Source organism: Schistocerca piceifrons, chromosome 8, assembly GCF_021461385.2.
Source record: "Schistocerca piceifrons isolate TAMUIC-IGC-003096 chromosome 8, iqSchPice1.1, whole genome shotgun sequence".
NCBI lineage: Eukaryota > Metazoa > Arthropoda > Insecta > Orthoptera > Acrididae > Schistocerca > Schistocerca piceifrons.
In genome coordinates this window covers 384,513,070-384,538,567 of record NC_060145.1, presented here as the reverse complement: position 1 = coordinate 384,538,567, position 25,498 = coordinate 384,513,070, and positions in this window count along the sequence as shown.

The following is a 25,498-nucleotide window of genomic DNA, read 5'->3' as shown; positions in this document are numbered from 1 at the left end:
GGGGGCGGCATGGCTGTACGTCCCTGTCGGTATCTTCCACAAACTCACAGACTCACTTTTTGCACGTCTAGCAGCGGTTCGCGCTGCAAACGGTAGTTATACAGGTTTTTGACATGTGGTCATATTAATGTGTCTTTGCAATCGAGATATCTGTATCAGTGTATACTTGAAAATATCAGTAAGACTACTAAACTGAACTGTTGTTGTTATTCTCATGCCTTTCTTTTTTTTTACTTTATTGTTGTTTTAAAGCCTGTACAAGATCAGGTAGGCTGGCAGCGGCACACTACGCCGCTCTTCAGCCATAGCGTTTACAATAGTAGAAGAAACGGAGCATGATAATGAGACAAAGTGACGGGCAAAAGAGAGAGGTCACAGAGACACAAAAAACACGGAGTCGTTCACACGTGACGATAACAATACTGAAAACACGTTGGCACGGCGCACAGAACACTGACGAATCCGACGGCACAAGTGAACGTAGTAGTGGGACGGCGGACACCAAAAACACTAAACGACGTCACACACACGAGACACAGAAGGCGATGATCTCCGGCGTGCGAATGTTCACTTTGCGTGTGCGAGTCCGGGGACCTGCCAAGAGAGGAGGAGGAGGAAGGGGAGTGGGAGAGCGAGAGGGGAGAGTAGAGATGCCACGGGCAGGGGAGATATGGGGGAGGGAGGAAGGGGGAGAGGAAGCCCGGGGGAAGAGGGGGGAGGGAGGGGACTGGGAAAAGGAAAAAAGAAGGGAAGAGAAGAGAGGGGAGGGAGGGTGCCGAAAGGACACCGGAAGTGAGGGGCGGGGCTGGGTCAAAGTTGATAGGAGGGGTAGATGGAGGGGACGAGGACATCATCAGGGAGAGGGAGCTGGCGAAAGCCACCTTGGGAGAGGGGAAGGATGGTGGAGAGATGGAGACCGGGCGGGACGTGGGAATACAGGTGCGGCAGCGGGCGGGGACGGGAGAGGATCGGGGAAACGAGCGGGTGAGGAGGATCAAGTTTACGGGAGGTGTACAGGATCCGTATCCTTTCAAGGAAAAGGAGGAGGTGGGGGAAGGGGATGAGATCATACAGGATCCGCGTGGGGGAAGGGAGACGGATGCGATAGGCGAGGCGGAGAGCATGGCGTTCAAGGATTTGGAGGGATTTATAAAAGGTAGGGGGAGCGGAGATCCATGCTGGATGGGCATAACAAAGAATAGGGCGGATGAGGGATTTATAGGTGTGGAGGATGGTGGAGGGGTCCAGACCCCACGTACGGCCGGAAAGGAGCTTGAGGAGCCGGAGGCGGGAACGTGCCTTGGCTTGGATTGTCTGGAGATGGGGAGTCCAGGAGAGGCGACGGTCGAAGGTGACGCCAAGGTACTTAAGGGTGGGAGTGAGGGCAATGGGACGGCCATAGATGGTGAGATAGAAATCAAGGAGGCGGAAGGAAGGGGTGGTTTTGCCTACAATGATCGCCTGGGTTTTGGAAGGATTTCTCGCGCCAGAAAGATACAGGTACATGTACATACATTTTACACAGTTACTAAGCCGTGCATGGCTCGCCGTCCCGCCATTTGGTATTTTACACCCTGTTTTAACGTATTTCCGTGTCACCACGCTGATTTAAATTACTGGCGTTACTGAGTTGCTGTTTTGCTTGACCGTCATCGGCGCTAGTATCGCGTATTGCTATATCCCCTCTGATAGAATCTTTGCTCGGCTGCTATGACTTCCCGGTTGTCATCTGTGTTGGAGAGAGTCGGAACGTGCCGAGTAGGAGAGTTCACAGCGGCAGTGCGGGTCGTGAGTTGGGTCCTGCCGGGCAGTTGCAACGCGTCTGGAGCGCAGCCCGGGCCAGCCAGTCGCCAGCTTGCAGAATCAGTGAGCCCTGCGTGGACATCGCCCGCCCCACCGTTGCGGCCACGCATCACTCAAGCCGGGCCTGACTTTTGGTGGATTGTTGGTCGGTCGGTTGGTCCGAGGACATGTCCGTGCGGCATAGTCGACTGGGCCGTTGGCCGTCTCTGCGGAGTGTCTGGAGCTGTCCGATGGCTACGAGCATCGCTGCTCGGCGACCCAGGACGTGAAGGTTAAGTGGTTTTGAGCATTACCTTGTTGGTTCCGGCGTTGCTATTGAGGAGGTTTTCCTGTGAGCAACAACGAGTGAAGTGTTCGAGATAGCCGCGGTCAGGTGGAATTGATTAAATTAATTTATCCATAGTTAAGTGCACCAGCGGAATTTTATGCCTTGTAGCCGTTAGTGTTCTGGTTACCTGCCCTGGCCCCTAACATAATTTTTAGGGAGTGTGCTTTCCTCACCCGTTGTTGCTGCCCAACATGGTCTGTAGTTTTGGCAGCTCAGATCACTTACGCGTTTGTTTGGGGATAGTGATACTCGTAACTTTTTCGGGCCTTGAATTCTCGTGTACTCCGTCGTGGCAAGCAAGCGGATGGTCGGTCGGTCGGTCTTGCCTAAGTGAAGGAGGACTGACCTATCCCCTCGAGGCTCCTGAGTGCTGTTCCCGTAGTTATTCTTTGGCAGTGTTAATGTTGTAATTTATTTTAAAAGTTTTTTTGGGATTTACTGTATTTTATATTTTCAACTGGGCAAAGTTAATTGACGGCCTTCAGCCCTGGAAACATATTCTTAGAGTTTCCTTCAAGTCCAAACATTATTGCCTTCTGCTCTTCAAAGGTTATTGTAATTTCCTCTGAAAGATTTTACAAGTTATTGTGGGCCTTCCGCCGTTGCTGTTGCAAAAAGAAATTTGTAAACTTAATGCGTTGTTTTACCGATTGTTGCAATAATATACATATTTCCTTAATTTTCAGAATTTAACCTTGCAGCCTTCAACCATCTAATTGCGTTTGTTTATCTCTTTCTGAGCACCTTGCTGGCCATCAGCCCTTTTAGCATCTTAAAACATTGTGGCCTTCTGCCTTCAGTAATCATCCTAGTATATTTGGAATTTTGAAGATATAATCCGGTGGCCTTCAGCCGCTCCACATACTGATCTCATATATGTATACGATTTATCTTAAAGCAACTGTTTGGACGCCTTCAGCTGTGAAACAAATTTAATTCTTTCAGAAGTGTATTTGTGAACTAAATGATAATAAATTACAATTGTGAAATGGGTCCCCACCGCAACTCCCTTGGCCCTTTCCACAACCGTAATTACCTGTTAGTCTTGCGTGATTTAGCGGGCGTATCAGTTATGATTAAATTACTTTTGAGCAAAACGTGGCCACTTCCAGTGCTTTTTCTGTTGCTTGTTGAAGATCAACTTCTGTACAGAAGACTGGGCACAATCGACACCGAAGCATGTGCCGAACTGTCTGTTCTTCTCCACGGTCACACCAAATATCACTTGGATCAGTGTATCCCCATCTCGCCAAGTAAATTTTGATCCTCCAACTCCGGATGTCAGTCTATTCAGGGACCTCCAAGTTGTCCATTGCACGTCATGGCCTGGAGGTAAGTCTTCAACAACTCTTTTCCAACCAGAGGGAAGGATGGTCGTAGCCCTCCGTAGTTGCAACCTTGACCTCAGTCTTTGCGGATCCGGTTCAAGCCCGTACAGAGGATGGGTAATTTCCTGTTTCACTGCCTTTCTTTCCTTGTTCGCAGCTAACTCTCTTCGAAAACTGAACTGTGTTCCTTGTGTATAAAAGTGTCTGTTGACGTTACGGCACCAATACGTATAAAATTCGCAGCAGTAGTGGGTGGCAACAACATTCTGGACTTTGCTCATATCCAATAATGTATAATAAATAATAAGTTCTGGCAACACATGTGTGTACGATTAACTGTTGTCAAATGTAGTGTGCCCTGGATTACCTCATTCACGAATTTTCTGAATATACACGAGTTCATTTTTGAATTTGTGTTACTTTATGTAGTCGCCTTGCTACCTACGTAGTTAACAATTTCAGTTACGATCTGTAGCAGTGAGGGCAGTGAACAATTGCAGTTTATGCACCTTCGAAAGCTCGTGACTGATACAAACTGTATAGTGGTCTGGTAGGATAGTGAATACACACAAGCATTATACACCTCTTAATCGTAATATACCATTATCGGTATAGCATAATCGGCCGTTATTATAACAAAAACACTACCGTTGTAGTGATAAAATAGCGACAGGCCCTTGTCATGGCTTTCCTAGTAAAGATGCCTTTGAGTAATATCTAGTGATTTAGTTCTGAGCTCTCTGGCGCTACAAGGCAACCTGTGCAGAGGCAGACGATGGCCGCGGTTGGAGCGTGGGAGCTGGGACGCGGTGCGGCGCATCCGGCGACAAGCCGCGTGTAACCGCATAATATCCGGAAGACGTGTCGGCTGTACTGGTGTGGCCGCGGTCAAATGGGGTGGCTGGTGGGGGTGGTGGACCGGCAGGGACATAATGCGGTCAAACAGGGCGCTAATGGCCCGCGCCGCGTAAACACGGGCCACCACCTGCGGCGCGCGCTCGCACATCGTCGCGTCGCCCAGTTTGTGGGCACTGCGTCCGTGTTGAGGCGCTGCATTGATCACTGTCGCACCTGCGCGAATTTCACCGAGAGACGATCTTAAAACACAAATAACTTGCTAAACACTGTGGACCTGATGAGGAGAAGTGGGAGTTCGTGTGAATGAATTTTACATGGGGTTGTTTTGAAAAAAATGATACAGAATGATTGATGCACCATTATTCTGATCCTGATACCTAACTTTATTTTTAATGGTACACACACTACTTGCTAAAAAATTGAAGCATACAGAAGGGTTGGCGGGTATTTCACAGGTAGAGAAGGTGTCTGATGTTATTCCAATGATTACAAAATTGAGCCAGTTTTGCCAAGAACTTTGCAGTATGAGCCTTCTTGTTAATATGACATTACTCCTCCTCTTTCCTGGGCGTGTTCACTGATTCGGTTATATCCTCTACTAAGGCATTTGTTGCCATCGGTCTTTGATATCCTGGATCACGGCACTAGAATGAAGTTGACGTTCGATCTCGTCCCACACGTGTTCTAACAGGGACAGAACTGGGTATCTTGCTAGCCAGGAGTGTACCTGAACAGACAGATGACAGAGGCATGTGCTGTGTGTAGATGAACATTGTCCTACTGAAAAATGCAACCACAATACTGTATAGGAGAGGTAAGACACTAGGACGAGGTACGTCCATTACGTACTTTTACGCCATCAGACTTCCCTCAACCACCTCTAGGCATAACCTTAAGTTGAACCATGCCTTCCCACAAAATCATGCCATGCCTCAACAAAACAATGGAAGTATGGGAACTCTCTGCAGGTCGTTGCCCTTCTCTCCAACGATGGTCATACAGTGCAGTTCGCAACTGTAGTTCATCCCTGAACACAATGCTATGCCATTCATCAGAGTCCTTGCCTCCTAGTCATGCCACCACTCTAAATGCAGACGTTGGTGTTGATGGCAGCATACACTTGGTACAGTAATTTCCTGGTTCTGCTGATTATTTGGCCAACAGAGCAGGATGATGTTGAACGTTGCAAGGAGCCCAATACTTATTCTTGGACTGCAGGAGCAGAGGTGCAGGGGTTATGATATGCTAGGTGTACAATATGGCAATATCAATATTTTCCCTTGTAGTGGTCAGAAGTGGTCGAGCGAAACCTTGGCAACGTATATGCCTTTTCTCAGGTTCCTACGCAGTTTACCAACGACCTACTGTCCCTTTCCGGTGCTCGACCTATCTGAATACCGCACAATTCGAGCAGCCGTGATTTCAGGCATTATCTCTCACCACGGACAAAGCAATGGCCGACGGACTTCACTTAACGACCGAGAGCAGCAGTGTTTGTGCAGAGTTGTCAGTGCTGACAGACAAAGAAAACTCCGTGAAATAACAGTAGAGATCAGTGTGGGATATACGAGGAGTGCATCTGTTATGACTGTGGCGAAATGTGGCGTTAATGGACTACGGCAGCAAATGACCTATGCGAGTGCTTTTGCCAACATCATTGCCTGCGGCGCCTCTCCTGGGCTCGTGATCATGTCGATTGGATCCTCCAAGACTGGAAAACAGTGGTCTGGGCAGATTGGTTGGTAAGAGCTGATGATAGTGTTCGAGTGTGGCAAGAACTCCACGAACCCACGGACCTAAGTTGTCTAAAAGGCACCACCGTGCGGTGGTGGCTCCATAATGTGTGGGCAGTGATTACATGGAATGAACTGGTTCTCTGGCCCAACTGAACCAATCATTGACTGGAAATTATTATGTTAGGCTACTTGGAGGCAATTTTCAGCCATTCATTGAGCTCATGTTTCCAAACAACGATGTCATGTTACTGGGGCACTTTTGTTCGCATTTGTTTTGAAAGACATTCTGGACAATTCAAACGAATGAAATGGCCAACTGGACTGCCCGACATGCATTCCATCGAACGTTTTTGGGACATATTCGAAAGGTTAGTTCTTGCACAACACCCTGTACCGGCAAAACTTTCGCAATTATGGACTGCTGTTGAGGCAGCATGGCTTAATATTGCTGCAATGGTTACCAACAAGCTGTCGATACCATGCCACGTCCAGTTGCTGCACTAAGCAGAGGAAAAGGAGCTCCGACACTATACTGGGAGATATCCCATGATTTTTGTCACCTCAGTGTATTGTGATAGTTGTTGGACCATTAGCTGTCTCCTCAAGTTTGAAAGGAGTTTGATTTCTTTGATATTACGAGGAAGATTGTTCCACATACGGTTTCTTTATACAGAAAATGGTTTAGAGAACATGACAGTGTTGTATGAGGACACAGAGAGAATTTCACTTTCTTGAGAACTAGTATTTGTGCTGTGCTGTTCAGATACTAGTGTATGCATTGAATACAAGTAAGATGGAGTATAGTGATTGAGAAGATGATACAGCAAACAAAGAGTATGATAGTCTCTGTGATTATCAGCTTGTAGTTATGAAATTGTTTATAGGTCGGAAAACTGTACTTCACAAAGCGAAAGTCCTTGGAGAACGGTATGACCACAATCAAATATGGGGTGTATTAGTGTCTCTATAAGCTTCTTTTTAAGCTCCCAATCGATTTAGCTTTATCTCTTCTTTATCATGCTGGAACTATTCTTGTATTCGTAGTTAACATTAACAAATTTAAGATCAAAGTCACATATGAAATGGAATGAATGGAAACAGATTTTAATGCCAAAAGAAAATAATTGATAATTTTAAAAAGAAATACAAAAATCAAATTTATGAGTGATTGTAGGTATTGTATCTAAGATTAAACTGATAACTATATTTTGGACCTAGTACATGCCTCTATGATGTAAAAATAAATTATTGGTGTTTCTACTCAACCCACAGAGGGATGAATAGAAAGAGCTCTGTTAATTTTATTGTTTTTCCTGTGTACTGGTCTTTGAGGTAAATAAAGACATGTAAAAATCTGATTTAGAACTAGGAGAAGAAGAAACACAACTGATCTGGTTGAATAAAAAATTATTCAACTAGAAACTAAAAATACTGCATGATTTGTGTCTTCTTTATTCTGTTCTTCAGATAAAATTTTTTATATATCTAATTGCTTTCTCATAATAGTAAATTGATGAAATGAGTTTGTTTGGTAATACGTTAAGCCACTGATGTTGTCGTTGTGGTCTTCAGTTCGAAGACCAGTTTGATGCAGCCACCCATGCTGATACATCCTTTGCAAGCCTCATCATCTCTGAATAACTATGTTCTGAATCTGTGTACCATGTTCATCTCTTGGTCGTCCTCTACGATTTTTATGCCTCCCCCACCACACACGCACTTAACTCCAATTCTAAACTGGTGATCCCTTAATGTCTCAGAATGCTTCTTCGCAACCGACTGCTTCTTCTAGTCAGGTTGTGCAACAATATTCTTTTCTCCTCAGTTCCATTCATTACCTTCTTATTTATGTCACCTACACATCTAATCTTTACCATTCTTCTATTATCACATTTCAAAAGCTTGTGTTCTCTTCTTATATAAACTGGATATTGTCCATAATTCACATCTGTACATGGCTGCACTCCACTCAAATACTTTCAAAACAAACTTCCTAACACTTAAATCTATATTCGCTATCAAAAAATTTCTCTCCTAGAAAAACACTTTTGTTACCATTAATATACTATTTACTTCCACCATTATCAGTTATTCTGCTGCCCAAAAATCAAAACGCTTCTCTATTTCTTTAAATGTTTCATTTCCTAATGTAATTCCCTTGGAATCAGTTGACAGAATTCCACAACATTCCATTGTAGTTGTTTTGCTTTTTTTGACATTGATCTTTTACCCTCCTTCCAAGATACTGTGTAGTCCGTTCAACCACTCTTGAAACTCCTTTGATGTCTCATTTAACTTCTCTCTCCATTAAATTGAAGTTAAATTTTTATGACTGAATCATATCTCATTAATTAAATTGGAACTGTTGGGTGAGAGAAGTAACTTCCCAATATTTTGGCAGAAATGTCTTCCACACTCCCAGGTATAAATTTAATTCCTAATGGAATTCTCAAGTCTATAAAACAAAATGAATAGACAGTTACAAATCATAATCATACACTGTTTGTCTCTTGATGTCGAAGTCAGCACCTGGAATAAAATTTAGGTGGCTCTGCAAAATTCTGGAAATCATCTACTCAGACAATTCTTAAAATAATCAGAGGCATAGTTGTACACCATGGGAAAACTGTCTTAGGTGCTATAATGTGCACACTCTGTAGCTTGGAAATCAGTGTCCAATTTCGATAAAAGTCCGAAAATTAATCTCTCGAAATGGAGGATAAATGGCAGTAGTGCCAGCCTTACTGATTTTCTAGACTACAAACTTCTCTATGAGTTAACAACACACAAAATAATGTTCTGAACCAGAGACAAGGGGGAAGTCAAAAATAACTGAAAAATTTAACTTACCTTCTCCATTCATGAAATTATATTTTTCTGTAAATGATCTTCATAGTTACATTTCTGGATACATCATCCTCTTTTATGAGATGAAATGTTATCATAATTAATCAAATTACGTTCTGTATTCAAAATGGCGACTTACAATAATGCTGCTAATTGCAGTTCTGCTCCAATTCACCTCTCCGCAATTGCTAAATCAGAAGTAAGTCAGTCCATAGTACACGCAATGTTCCACATTCTATGCAGAGTTTTTGTACCATGAGTGAGAGATTATATGCCTCCTGCTGTTATTATGGATCTTTGATCCATATAGGCTACTTGTGCAGTTATACATTAACACTTGCACTAAAAGAGAAAAAAAATACAGAAAAAGGGTGATGCTACAAATGCCTTTCGTGACAGTAACAAATTTTAAAAGTCAATTAAATCTGGTTCCTGAAACATAATCCAACGCAGAAACGAATACTTCTGAGCTAATATTCAGTCCAAATTGCATCACTTTAAACTGATGACCCTGCCAACATAAATAAATGCAGTATATTTTCTAGATTCAGTTATGCTGCTAATGGCCAGGACGTAACCCATGTTCAGTTTTTCAACAAGCAGGAATGCACACATAGTTTCTGCATATCTTAATGTAAGTTTCAATTGTGTCTGCATCCTAACATCTTGTGCTTAAGATTCCCATAATTCTGCGGTTCTTTACTGGCAAAACTGGAAGTTTTGTTTATCACCTTGCAGGTCTCCAGGTGAATGAACCATGCCTGTTCAGTCGTCTGTGGACTGTGTGTCTGGTGACAACTGTTCCAGTGGCTCCGCTAAGGTCCTGAGCAAGGCTACCTGCAGTACTCGATGGCCATCTGCGGCTACTGATGGGTAGATATCGGTCTTCTTGTGGTGTTGTACACGGTGGATGTCACGTACTGTAGCGCCTGGAGACGTTTCCTGTTTACTGGAATCGTTGCCATAATCTTGAGATCACATTCTGTGGCACACGGAGGGCCTGTGCTATGAACTATTGTGTTTGACCGGCCTCCAGTCGCCCTAGTATTCTATCACTCATAATGTCATCAATATGTGTTCTTTGAGCCATTTTCAACACACAGTCACCATTAGCACATCTGAAAACGTCTGCACACTTACTCGCTGCACCATACTCTGAGATGCACCAACACACCTCGTGTATGTGGACTGCTGCCAGCGCCACCATGTGACGATCGCAGGTCAAATGCACCACATGATCATACCCTGAGGTGATTTAAACCTGCAAACTGCTCACCAGAGCGTTATTTCACCGGTATCAGCATTATCCTTAATTTATGAACATGAATATATATTGACCAATATGAATTTCTATCGTTTCTCCACCACAGTATATTTATTAATTTTTGATGTGATGTTTGGTGTTAAAAACGTTGAGTAAAACCCAACTAGTGAGTTTTCAAATTTCTTAGGAACAGTTAATCGTTTCTTCAGAACAGAAAATTATCACTCCTTAGAAATAATCTAGTCATTTATATTAGCAAAAATTATGTAAACAAATGACCGATTGAGAGCCTAAAGTAAGAATTCCAGAAAAGAAGTTAAAAAATATGCATGGTAAACTATTACAAAATTCTATTCAATGTGGTATTATAGGCCCAAGTGGTTGTGGAAAAACTACATTATTGATTGATAATTATATTTTGGCACCAGGATGGTTGAATTGGAATGAAATTAATCACTTGTTTGTTTATTCAAAAAGTTTAGATCAATCAAAATATCACAACTTTATAAAAAGATGCAAAAAATTTCAGGATAAAATTAATGAAAAAATTGTTAGTTATATTGAAAACAACGATGAAGTTGTTCCACTAGATGAATGCCAAGATAATTCAGTTGCAATATTTGATGATTTGTGTCTTGAAAATCTGGATGTAGTTAGAGAGTAGGTTACAAGAGGAAGACACAAAGGAATCTATTGTTTTTCTTTTAAACATACTCAGAGGTACCTAAATAGTTAGTCAGAGATAATCTTAATTTTTTAAAAAATATTTTTAGACAAGATGACACAAATTTGTATCATATTTATCCTGAATTTGTTGGTGGATTTATGTAGCAAATTAAGGAATTATGTAGCAAATTTTGGAATAAAGATAAATTTGGTTTTGTTACGATTCATGGGTCAAAAAAATTAATGAAGTACAGAGAAAGAATTAAGAATTTTTTGAACTTTCAACATGGTCATTGAACATAAACATTTAACATCAAACATGTACATTGAACATGAAAGGTGAACTTGAACACTGAATATGAACATTCAACATAAATGTTGAACATTATCATGAACATTGAACATGAATGCTGAACACAAACACTGAATGTTTAGCATAAACATTGAATGATAATCACAGAAAAAACAGCCAAGAAAAGAATATGAAATTTTTAAAAATAGTTTAATCCATTATCAATACAATTGAAAAACGTAAAGAAGGAATCGAAGGATTAGGTGATAAAGTTTTAAAAGCAGTTGAAGAAAACAGAGAAGTTAAAAAACAAATGGTTTCCCTTAATCAACATTATTTTGAACAATTTAACAATATTCCATCAATTAAACAATGTGATACTGATAAAAGAGGTTATACATAAAGTGAATCAGAAATACCAGAATTATTAAAAAAATATGAAGAAGAGGTTAAAAATAGAGAGAAGCAACTAGAAGTCAAAGATGTTAAAAAGATACTCATGCTAAAAAAATAAATAGAAGTGAAAGAATGCTAGAATATGTTAAGAATGGTAAAGATAGAGTTTTCAGTTTAATTATTGACAAGTTCAGATTTATCAAATTATGCAGGTATGTTGATCCAATCTGGAGAATTATATTCCAGGAATAATTCAAATAAAATAAAATCGAGTAAAGGTAATAAAACAAATACTTGATAAGAGAAATTATTGAAATTTATCTTTACAAGAAACTGGCCTCAGATTGAGATTCAAGTACAGTTGAAAGAACTGATGAAGGTTTATGAAATAATATTCAGAAAATCCAGTTGAATATGTTAGAGATTTAATTGACAGATTAAAAGTAATACATGGTGAAGAATTAGCTGGAAATAAAAATTATCACAATGAAAAAGTTGGAATAACACAAATGTTAAGAAAAAAATTTAAAGATTTCATAATCGATAATCCAGAAGGAATTAGATGTCTAATAAGATTTTCGAATAATCTTCCTCACACATATTGGAAGAGTGAGGAACATGGAAAACGCTCAGTCAGTTGGGCTTTAAGTATGATAGTATAGGTCTAATGATTAAATTATCTCTGAGGCATCAGCTTCCAACATTATCATATGACTTTGAATAATTTGCCACTACCAGAGATGCATCTACCCAGGTACTCTTACTTTGGACCACTAACTAAGCTAGAAGAACTACTAGTGTGCAGTGATCCTGGAGTAAATAAATTAGATGAAACTTGCAAAGAACATGACATTGCCTATCACAAAGATTTTGAAAACAGACATGAAGCACATAAAGAACTTTAATTAGCTGCAAAAGAAAGAATGCATGCAAGTGACACATCTTTAGGTGAAAATACTATTGGAACTGCAGTTCATGGAATAATGTATGGAAAGAGAAAATTAGGAATGAACTTAGAAGTTGACAAAAATGGATGAGGTTTATAATTCTTTATTAACTTTTAATCTCCATAAATGAAGAACGTTTCGATTGATTATACTTCCATATGGCAGAACCAAGCCAAAATCAATTAATTAAAGTTGAATAATGATCAATTAAATAGGATTGAACCATTTTGGACTGAGATTCAAAGGAGAAAGAAAGAAAACAAAACAACTGGAAAAGAAAATTGTGAAGAAATGATTAATAGACATAATAAACCATTATAAAATTTCAATATAGACGAATTAGTTAAACAATTAAAAATCGAACACTTCCATGGTGTAGTTATGTTTGATGAATTACCAAGTCATTGTAGAGAATACAAATCTGGAATAGTTAATTTAGATACATCTGATCATGTTGAATCTCATTGGATTTGTTATTACAAGAATAAAGAAATTTGTTTTGATTCATTGGGACGTAATATACCAATTAAAGTACCTAATTATTTTGGAAAAAATATATGCATTAAAAAGCTCAGAAAATACAATAATTTTGATGAAGTAACATGTGGTCACTTTTGTTTCTTTGTTTTAAAACTATTCTGTGACAATTTCAAATTTAATGATTCTCTGAGTTTAAAAACTGGACATTTTTGGAAATAAGAACAATAGAGTTTTAGATTTCCAATCAATAATTAATAGTGAATTAAATTCAAAATTTGAGGATTTTCAATCAAAAACCAAAGATTTTAAATCATTAATAGTTTCAAAAATAAATAATGTAATTAAGCAATTTCATTAAGAATTTAATGCTATTATTAAAGTAACTAGACATTATATTGGCTTTAAAGGTAGAAGAATTGCAAATGTAAATGACCAAATTGATGGATAGGGTGTAGTAAACAAACATTTATAGAATGGGTTATCCAATATTGTTACAAATCCTTATTATACAAGCATTCTAACACAGTTAAATAATTATATCAATAGAACTAATATAACTAATTACTTTATCAAAAAGGAAATAGAAAAAGTTGTTTCAGAATACTTCTCAAAAACCGATTTACCTCTATATTTAGTTAAGTAATCTTAAAGATAAAGTATATAAATAAGAAATAATTTAATTTACATTGCTGACATTTAATTTACATTTCTGACAAATTTAATAGTCATGGGTGACTGGAATTCGAGATTAGGAAAAGGGAGAGAAGGAAATATAGTAGGTGAATATGGATTGGGGGTAAGAAATAAAAGAGCAAGCGTCTGGTAAAATTTTGCACAGAGCATAACTTAAACATAGCTAATACTTGGTTCAAGAATCATAAAAGAAGGTTATATACAAGGAAAAATCCTGGAGATACTGGAAGGTTTCGCATAGATTATATAATGGTAAGATAGAGATTTAGGAACCAGGTTTTAAATTGTAAGACATTTCCAGGGGAAGATGTGGACTCTGACCACAATCAATTTGTTATGAACTGTAGATTAAAACTAAAGAAACTGCAAAAAGGTGGGAATTTAAGGAGATGAGACCTGGATAAACTGACTAACCAAAGGTTGTACAGAGTTTCAGTGAGAGCATAAGGGAACAATTGAAACGAATGGGGGAAAGAAATGCAGTAGAAGAAGAATGGGGATGGAGTAGTGAAGGCAGCAGAGAATCAAGTAAGTAAAAAGACGAGGGCTAGTAGAACCCCTTGGGTAACAGAAGAAATATTGAATTTAATTGATGAAAGGAGAAAATTTAAAAATGCAGTAAATGAAGCAGGCAAATTGAATACAAACATCTGAAAAATGAGATCGATAGGAAGTGCAAAATGGCTAAGCAGGGATGGCTAGAGGACAAATGTAAGGATGTAGAGGCTTATCTCACTAGGGGTAAGATAGATACGGCCTACAGGAAAATTAAAGAGACCTTTGGAGAAAAGAGAACCACTTGTATGAATACCAAGAGCTCAGATGGAAACCCAGTTCTAAGCAAAGAAGGTAAAGCAGAAAGGCAGAAGGAGTATATGGAGGTTCTATACAAGGGCGATGTACTTGAGGACAATATTATGGAAATGGAAGAGGATGTAGATAAAGATGAAATGGGAGATACGATACTATGTGAAGCGTTTGACAGAGCACTGAAAGACCTTAGTCGAAACAAGCCCCCGGAGTAGACAACATTCGATTAGAACTACTGACGGCCTTGGGAGAGCCAGTCCTGACAAAACTCTACCATCTGGTGAGCAAGATGTATGAGACAGGCGAAATAGCCTCAGACTTCAAGAGGAATATAATAATACCAATCCCAAAGAAAGCAGGTGTTGACAGATGTGAAAATTACCGAACTATCAGTTTAATAAGTCGCAGCTGCAAAATACTAATGTGAATTCTTTACAGTTGAATGGAAAAACTGGTAGAAGCCGACCTCAGGGGAGATCAGTAATGTATTAATTCTATCTTGTATTACAACTCGTTTATCATTGTCTGAACTTAAAACAATTTTATTTCATTCAGCAGTATACAGTTCATATCTAAATGATCTCATCAAATTCATTTTTCCTTATAGTTTTATTTTTTCATCTAAACACTTTTTATATTCATAGAAAATGATTTCATTTTTGACAACTGATTTATTGACTCCTTTCGGCTTTTCTCTTTCTCATCAACTCCATAAGCATACAATTTGATCTTAGAGTCACATGAGTTAGTATGATTTTTCTGCAAGATTCATCTTTCATTTCTCCTGAAACTTTCTTGTTTACTTGTGGAATTCCATAAAAATTGTGTTTTGGGTAAACACTTGTATCAAATTTATCAAACATTCTCTTCATATCTTTGTAGAAATCTTTAGTTCTTATATCATAAATGAAGGAATCAGTATCCATCCAACCCATATGAATATTTTGTTCTTATTTTGGTTTCATTACATTATAATGGAATATACGCGACTACAGTCTTTCTAAGCGTATTCCACTGACGAATTCTTCTTGGGTTGTCAGCCAAGTTTTGGCATTGTCTTGTCACAACATTTCATTTTACCAGAAGATGACGAGTACGAAACTCGTCGAAATGATACTACAAAACAATGCCAGCACTTGGCTGATAATCCGAGAAGAATTCATCATTATAATGGAAATCATACATTTTTATTTTCGAAATATCTAAAACGCTCATTCCAACATAAATTAGCTTATCGAAATAGATTCTTATTTTTTTCATGTGAATTGCTACCAGATCTTCTGAAAATATTGTCATATGCTCATAATTTCGTCAGGAAACATATTTTGTATGTTTTACTGGAACTATTATGATTTTTATATTTTGCCTTTTCTAATATTTTCCAGTGATTTTACAAACACTGAATTGGTTAACAACTTTTAGAAATCTCTTTCAAAATCGTTTGCTGACATTTTTCTCATTTCTGTGTCAAAATCAATGCATTTTTTCACCCAGTGTGACTGTTGAAATGAGAGGACGCTATGAATTATCTTTAATTTTAATTCAAGATTTAAATATACTTCAAGGTTTCTACAGTAAAGGACATATTTTTTTTGCCATTCAGTGTTATCAACAACTTATTTCCTCCTTCTGGCACCTAAGGTAATTATTTATGTAAATCATGCAATTTTCTTGTTTGTTCCAGATCAACTTCGAAAATATAGCCATATTTGTAATCGTTTAGAATTTTATGTATTTTTTCTGCACTAAAACATTGTGGTTCCATCCAACTGAAATCTTTCAATGGTAAAAACTAAGACATTGCCCAACCATACCAATTATTCACATCTAAGCATGCAACAGAGTTCCATTGTTTTTGTGGTTGAAAATTTTTCATATATTTATTATTTGCTTTGTGCAGGTACTTTAAAACGTTGATAAACACTAACTTAAATTCCTTTTTCTAGAAACAAGATAATGTCATCATATATAGCCCAATTTTTGTCATTTTTAACATCGAATCCAGAGCCAGTGCTGGAATTGTGAAATACCAAGATGGATCGAGTTTATAAGATTTTATGCATATATCTCTAAAATTTTCTAAGATGATTGCTAAAATTAGTACATCTGACTTCTTATATAATCTTGTATATTCGACTAAATTTTTGATATCGAACTTTTTCCAGATTGTTTTTGCTCTTTGGTAGTCTTCATCAGAAGGATTATATTTATTCAGTCTTGAATAATAGGTTTCTTTTTTGGGTGATTTGATTTCTTGCAATTTTTCATCAAAATCTCTGTACCCAAATGGGTGAACTCCTTTTTTAATTATTAAATCTAGTTGTACACCTTCGAAATATTTTGCCATTTCTCTAAATTGTTCTTTTGTGATGTTAGAAGATAATTTATCTATGTTTGAAGCCATAAATTTGAATGTATCCAAAAATCTTTATGTTAATCCTTCTTCAATATGATTTCTAAGGGAAATTAATTTTTTTATTATTTGGGATTGCGTCAGTATCTTTATTATCTACTGCTAATTCTTTGATAAACAAATGAATGTCATAATTTATTAAATTGTGAATATAAGCTGAATGAACTTTTGGATTTTTGTAATTAATTCTACAGTTATTATATGCAACTCCTTTATATTTTCCAGTTAAATGATAATGATCTCTCTCTCACTATTTTTTCTTCATATTCGAATTTTCATTCACAAATATGAATAATTTTTGAATTTTCAAAGTCAAGTACATCTTTACTCAGTTTGATTTGAACATTTCGTTCACGTATTCTAAAAATTTCTCTCGATATTTCTTTTAACATTTCAACAAATGTTTGTGCTATATCTCCTTCAACATATATCACTGGATTTTTGTAATGACCATTCGAATATGTCACATAATTACTGAAGGAAACTGGAAAATATTTTTGATATTTTACAACATATGTTTTTTCAGTAATTTTTTGAGAAGTCTGATTATCTTATAATAAACACTTGGACTCTGCATAGATGACAAAAGGAAATCTTAATGAATGTTCAAATTTCCTAAATTCGACGTTTTGTCGTTTAAACAGCATACCTATTTTTACTTCTTTGTGCTCTTTGCAATTGCTTTCATGAATGTCTAATTCTTCTTGTGAATGAAAATATATTAAACATCTATCACAAAGATAAACTCTTCCATTAGAGTTGCTTGTTTGCATATTTATTAATCTGGATAGATTTCTTATCCAACAATAATGTGAATTCTTTTCATCTTGAATTGAAAGAAGATTAGCATGTTTTTCTTGTTTATTTTGTGTATGGTAAAGAGGAAGTACAATAGTATTTTTTCCTTCTTCGCCACTGCTTTCATATACATAAGAATTAATTGAAATATTTAATTTCTTCTCAAATTTTGGAATGTCTGTCATCTGAACTGGAAAATTAATTTTCTCTCTTTCAAAAATTTCATCTAATTCTAGGCAAACATTTTTATAATTATTTACACTTTCAACATGGTCACTTGCTGGATATAATGCTCATTTTATAGCCTATGGAAAACATTTTTGATCTGTTTTTTTCACATTAATTATTGCTTTTTTATCTTTAATATCTTTTGTAAAATCTATATATGAAGAAACAAAATCTGGGGTGTATCTATTAACATTTAACTCTAAATAGTCTATATAAATTAATGACCAACCAGAAATTTTTCTTTGCTTTTCTTTTATTTCAGTTATTAGTATATTCACTGAATTTTGGTAATAATCTTCATAATCTGTTCTTAATGTAACTTGATTTGAAGTTTTGAAATTAAATTCTTGGATTTCTCCTTGTTGTTTAAAATTACAATTAAATTGAATGGTAACTCCAATTGATCTTCTTTGTCTTAAAATATTCTTTAATTTGGTGATTATTACTTCTTTATTTTGACTAAAAGTTCATGCAATTCCATAATATTATCTATACTATCCAATCCATAAGTTATTATTCTTGATTCAAAAGCTGAGTGTTTTCTATAAATTTGCTTAGACCATATAAAAATTTTGTCAGCATTTATAAAATTGAAACCTGCTAAATTTTTCTTATAATTTTTTGTATGATTTCCTGATATTTGTCTACTATATGTTTCCAAAAATATTCGCATTGTTGTTATTAATTTTAACCTCAGGCCTATTCATATAGATTAATTGCTCTTTATTGAGCTTAAAATAATTTTTAAAATTTCGTTTTAGCAAATTTTATGAAGTGCATTTAAATATTTTTTACTCAAATGGTCATAATTATGAGTTTCGACTTTAGCTCCTTTGATGAGACGGTTTAATTGGATTTTTGTAAGCTTAGAACGATTTTTTATATTTTTGCCTCTACAGATCTGATGATGTTCTTTTACAGATTTTTTACTCAAATCATCTTTGTCATTATTGTTGTTATTGTCAACAGGACTTACAATAAGATCAATCGAGTTTTGCTTTCTAAGCTTGGAATAATTCTTCATTTTTCTGCTTTAGCGATTGATCGAAGTTATTTTCCATTTATAATTTTAATTCTTCCTTTTTTTATTATTCTTAATTTCTTTCATATTAAAATAGTCAATTAACTGGTACAAATCGTTTCTAGATATGTTTGAGTATCTATTTTTTTTACAATAAGTTTCTAAATCTTTTAAATCTAATCCTCTCTTTCTTTCATATAAGTTTTCCAAGCTGTCAAACAGCTCAGCTTTGCTCATCATTGCTTTTCCCATTGTATTTAGACAGAAGGAAATTTGAAATTTTTACTTAATTGTTCGTCATTTAAATGTGTCTTTAAGCATTAAGTTTGTTGGTGTGCATTTATACAGATCAAAATTTAATAGTTTAAATATTTTTAATAAAATTAAATTGAATTTGTTTTCTCCAGAGAGGCAAATGATGTTTGGTAGGCCTGATTTATAGATAACCAAATTTAATAGTTTCAAAATTTTTTTAAATGTAAAATTGAATTTGTTTTTTCGAGATTGGCAAATGATGTTTCGCAACTCTGACTTATAGAGAATAAAATTTTATAGTTTTATAATTTTTTAATGTGTTAAAATTGAATTTGTTTTCTTTGAGGTGTCTGAACAGTTTTTTTTTTGATTGGGGAATGATGAAAATGGATTTGGTCCAGAACCCTCATTTATATACTACTGTGAAGCTATTTAAATTAAATGAAGACTGTTAAAATTTTACATATTTATTTTTGCGTCTACATATTTGCAGCTGTTTGGTGCTAGAGGGCTCCAATTTGCAGCATGTGACATGGCAGTGTGTAACTTAACGATGTTCATACACTTGGAACAATCTTCTTGTCTCAGGTTTCGAATACAAAGAGTGCATCCACATGTAGAGCACCCTCTCCTTCAGTGTGAGTATGCCAGACCACACACGAGCGCTGCAACATCGGCAACTAACTAATGCCTTGTGTTCACTGCTATTGATCATCTTCCCTACACGCCTGACTTGGACCCATCAGATTTTTATCTGTTTGAAAAGCTTAAAGAACACCTTGAGGGACTTCTATATACTGACAAAGCGGTGCAAGCAGGGGTGAGATTGTGGCTCTATCAACAGAAACAAACATTCTACAGTGGCAGTTTCATCAACCTGGTCTCTCATTGCAAGAAGTTTGTTCGTCGCAAGTTTGACTGTTGAGAAATAAATATGTAGGCATGAAGAATATAGATGCAGTATGTTAATAACGTTCTCCTTATTTAAAAATCTTTAGGTGTTTTCACGTTAAAAAAATCAGTGACATTGCCTGTCAGCATGCCATCATATTATAAACATGATTTTCTTGTTAATAGAACCGATAATTAGTAACTCTGAATGTAATTTAGATGCATTAAATTATCTGTTAAAATGACAGTCATCGTAATGTAAAATTATATCACTCTTAATTTGATTCACAGTACAGGCCATAATTCTGAAATCTTGGAACCTCATTTACGGTTATTGAGAGGCAGTGTGCGACCATACTTCCTACTGATGGACGATAATACTCGATGTCATAGAGCACGAGTGGTTGATGTTTTCTTGAAAAAGAACATATTGCACACATGGCGTGGCTTGCTCGCTCTTCCTATTTGAAGCCCATAGAGTATGTCTGGGAAGCACTAGGGATGTGGGTTGCATCGTGTCAACATCCACCAGCCACTCTCAAAGACTTGCGAACAGCTCCACAGGATGAATGGGCGCTATTGACTCAACAATACACTGATGATGTTATTCATAGCATGCTCCGTCGTTCTGAGGCTTGTATTACTACCAGGAGGTGGTCATACCCCATAGTGAGCACATTAGCCAGCTGTCGGTGTGTTTGTGTGTGTGTGTGTGTGTGTGTGTGTGTGTGTGTGTGTGAGTGTGTGTGCGAATCTGTTAAGTTGGAAAAAACGAAGAACATTTTCGTGTACTGTTCTGCATGTTGCATCTGTTTACATTCTGTATTCTTTGCATCGTTTGTACTTTGCTATCACTTGTTTATCTTGTTTATACTGTTTTGTTGCAAAATAAACTCAACTTTGCCAAATTTCCGTTTGTTACTTTAATTTTGAACACTAATGGTGTTTTCAATAGACCATCAACATCTTTTTATTGTCATCTGAGATGTGATGGCTGAATTTGTGGGTAAGAAAGAATTTTCGGAATGGTCTATCCGCGTTTTAGGAGAGACTTCCGCTGTGTACATCTTGTAGGGACCTGTATAATGCTGTTGTCTCTGTATCAGTAGTGTATAGCTTCGTTCTTGAATGTGAAAATTTGTTTCATTTTAGGAATGTGGTCTAAATTTCGTAGGGCTTTAGGTAAGGAATTCACATCTATCACTCTGCAAGGTTTGTTACTTCATCCACTGATTGCGGACCTCGTTATATTCTTCTTTTGTCACAATTGTTTACCTTTTGGACAAATTTTATTTACTTTCCCTAAGCTGTGGTTAGTAGGTAAGTTACTGTAAGTTACTGTATCCCGCTTCGGCTCCACGGCTTGGAGCGCAGGCTCCAGATCTAACCCTCCCGGCGGATGACGATTAAGGCCGGTGTGCCGGCAGTTGCGCAGTGGTGGCGACAAGACATGCATCCTGCCACCCACTATCCACCTACACTGCCATGTCTGTAAACAACATTCCAACACCGTGATTACACTGGAGAATGACAGAGAGAAGAACAGACAAATAGTACTCAAAATATATTTTATTTATAAAGTTAAAATAACGTATAACGTAAAAAAGACCTGCGACTTTCGAAAACCAAGGTAAGTGTATCGGCAGGAGCTGTGGAATTGGGATTCTACAGGATAGCGCAAAACAGATGTTAGAAAGTATTTGTCCACTGTATTTTGATTGTATACTTCAAACGACTTTCCTTGTGATAATGTTGTATCGTAGCTCTGAAAATTCTACAGCTCTCTTACTGATGTTTCAGTTCAGATATCAGAACAGAAGCACTAACATGGGAATAGCGTTTGTGCATCGTAAAGATATTTTATGCGAATTTTTAACGTATCGTTATGGTGAGGTGCACTTGAACAGCCCATTTGGCCTAAGAACAACACCATCGAGAATAGCCAGTTCTTAATGAGATTACGGTACAAAACAGAAGTCAAATTGTGATGAAAAAATTCAAGCATTACTGATAAAGGTTTTTGTAATGTTTCACCTGCATTTTTACAGGTTTCCGAAATGTTTTCAGAAGACTGGATCTCTACGTGATTGCAGGAAGGGTTTGTCAGGACGACCTGGCTGAGTTGTAACACTGGAATTGTGGAACCGGTGCTAATCTTATTCACTGAGGAGCCCACTACATCAACAACACATGCAGCCCAGCAACTCAGGATGTCGCGACGGCGTCTCCAGAGCGTAATGAAAGCAAAACTGAACCTTTTCCTTCATAAACTTCAACGATGCCAACATGAATGTGAAGCGGCGACATTCCTTTCGAAATGTGAACTTTGAAAATCGGGCAGCCAATACCGATTAGATTTTCTTTAATGACGAGGCACGCTTCCACGTCCATGGGAACGAGAAAAACGAGTGCTGGAGCCACTGTGCTGATGAGAATTCACATCCTGCTCCACCTCAGTAATAAAAAGTAATAAAAGTATATTCAGTACCTCCTCATTAGTTACGCGATCTACCCATCTAATCTTCAGCATTCTTTCGTAGCACCACATTTCGAAAGCTTCTATTCTCTTCTTGTTTGAACTATTTATCGTTTATATTTCACTCCCATACATGACTACACTTTATACAAGTACTTTCAGAAAAGTCTTCCTGACACTTAAATCTATACTCGATGTTAACAAAATTCTTTTCTTCAGAAACGCTTTCCCTGCCATAGCCAGTCTACATTTTAGATCCTCGACTTCGACCATTATAATTTATTTTGCTCCCCAAACAGCAAAACTCATCTACTACTTTGTGTCTCATCTCCTAAGCTAATTCCCTCTGCATCGCCTGATTTACTTGGACTACATTCCATTATCCTCGTTTTGCTTTTGTTCGTGTTCATCTTATATCCTCCTTTCAAGACAATGTTAATTCCTTTCAACTGGTCTTCCAGGTCCTTTGCTGTCTCTGACAGAATTACAATGTCAACGGCAGACCTCAAAGTTTTTATTTCTTCTCCATGGATTTTAATTCCTACTCGAAATGTTTTTTTTATTTTCTTTACTACATGCTCAATATATGGACTGAACAACAATGGGGATAGGCTAATACCCTGTCTCACTCCTTTCCTAACTGCTGCTTCCCTCTCATGTCCCTCGACTCTTATTATTGCCATCTATACAAATAGTAATTAACCTTTCGCTCCTTGTATTTGACCCATGTTACCTTCATAATTTGAATGAAAGTATTACAGTCAACAATCTTTCTCTAAGTCAACAAATGACAAAAACGTAGGTTCTCCTTTCCTTAATCTATCTTCTAAGGTAAGTCGTAGGGTCACTATTACCTTAAGTTTTCAACATTTCTACCGAATCGAGACTGATCTTCCCTGAGGTCGCCTTCTACCAGTTTTTCAATTCGTCTGTAAAGAATTCGTGTTATTATTTTGCGGCAGTGACTTATTAAACTGATAGTTCGGTAATCTTCACACCTGTCAACGTCTGCTATCTTTGGGATTGGAATTATTATATTCTTCTTGATGTCTGAGGGTATTTCGTTTGTCTCATACATCTTGCTCACCAGATGGTAGAGTTTTATCAGGGCTGGCTCCCCCAAGGCTGTCAGTAGTTCTTATGGAATGTGGTCTACTCCCAGGGCCTTGTTTCGACTCAGGTCTTTCAGTGCTCTGTCAAACTCTTCATCTACATCCTCTTCCATTTCCATAATATTGTCCTCAAGTACATCACTCTTGTACAGACCCTCTATATACTCCTTCCACCTTTCTACTTTCTCTTCTTTACTAAGAACTGGGTTTCTATCTGAGCTCTTGATACTCATACAAGTGGTTCTCTTTTCTCCAAAAGTCCCTTTAATTTTCCTGTAGGCAGTATCTATCTTGTCCGTAGTGAGATATGCCTCTACATCCTTACATTTGTCCTCTAGCCATCACTGCTTATCCACTTTGTACGTCCTGTCGACCTCATTTTTGAGACACTTGTATTCATTTCTGCCTGCTTCATTTACTGCAGTTTTATGTTTTCTCCTTTCATGAATTAAATTCAATATCTCTTCTGTTACTCAAAGATTTCTATTAGCCCTCATCTTTTTTCCTGCTTGATCCTCCACTGCCTTCACTATTTCATCTCTCAAAGCTACCCATTCTTCTTCTACTGTATTTCTTTTCGCTGTTCTTGTCAATCGTTCCTTAATGCTCTCTGTGAAACTCTCTACAATCTCTAGTTCGTTCTGTTTATCCAGGTCCCATCTCCTTAATTTCATACCTTTTTTCAGTTACTTCAGTTCTAGTCTATAGTTCATAAACAATGAATTGTGATAAGAGTCCACATCTGCCCCTGGAAATGTTTTAAAATTTAAAACCTGGTTCCTAAATCTCTGTTTTACCATTATATAACCTAGCGGAAATCTTCCAGTGTCTCCAGGCCTCTTCCACGCGTACAACTTTCTTTTATGATTCTTAAACCAAGTGCTCGCAATGATTAAGTTACGTTGTGTGCAAAATTCTACCAGGCGTCTTCCTCTGTCATTCCTTATTCCCATTCCATATTTACCTTTTACTTTTCCTTCTCTTCCTTTTCCTAATATCGAATTCCAATCCCCTATGGCTATTAAATTTTCGTCTCCCTTCACTGCCGACGGAGTGGCCGTTCGGTTCTAGGCGCTACAGTCTGGAACCGCGTGACCGCTACGGTCGCAGGTTCGAATCATGCCTCGGGCATGGATGTTGTGGTGTTCTTAGGTTAGTTAGGTTTAAGTAGTTCTAAGTTCTATGGACTGATGACCACAGCAGTTAAGTCCCATAGTGCTCAGAGCCATTTGAACCATTTGAATCTTCCTTCACTATCTGAATAATTTCTCATCATACATTTCTTCAACCACTTCATCATCTGCGGATCTAGTCGGCATATAAAGTTGTACTACTGTGGTAGGCGTGGACTTCGTGACTATCTTGGCCACAATAATGCGTTTACTATGCTGTTTGTAGTAGCTTACCCGCACACCTATTTTTTTTTTATTTATTATTAAACCTACTCCTGCATTAGCCGTATTTGATTTTGTACTTTGTCTTGTCCCGAGAGGGAGTGAGATTGACACGAATTGTATTCAGGGGACTTACCTCAATCGATCTTCTCGAAGTGTAGAAGTAGGCGCGGGCAGCTTGTGCAACTCCGATAGCTAGAAGGAGCAAGCTAATGTTAAGGTGCAGGATACGGAACTCGGTGAGGAGTGATTACTGCTGCAGGGCAGAATTCATAAAAGGCCTTATAGTTTGATAACTGAGAATCCCTACTGGCACTATCTTGCACTACTTTCTGTCAGTTGAATCTCTTACTCTGGAATCTATCTCCCTGATTGTTTCGGAGCCGAGGCTAGCGAATAGTACTAAGTTCCCACTTCTGCCGTAGAACGACACGGAGCTTGCGTCGTTATACTCAGCAGATC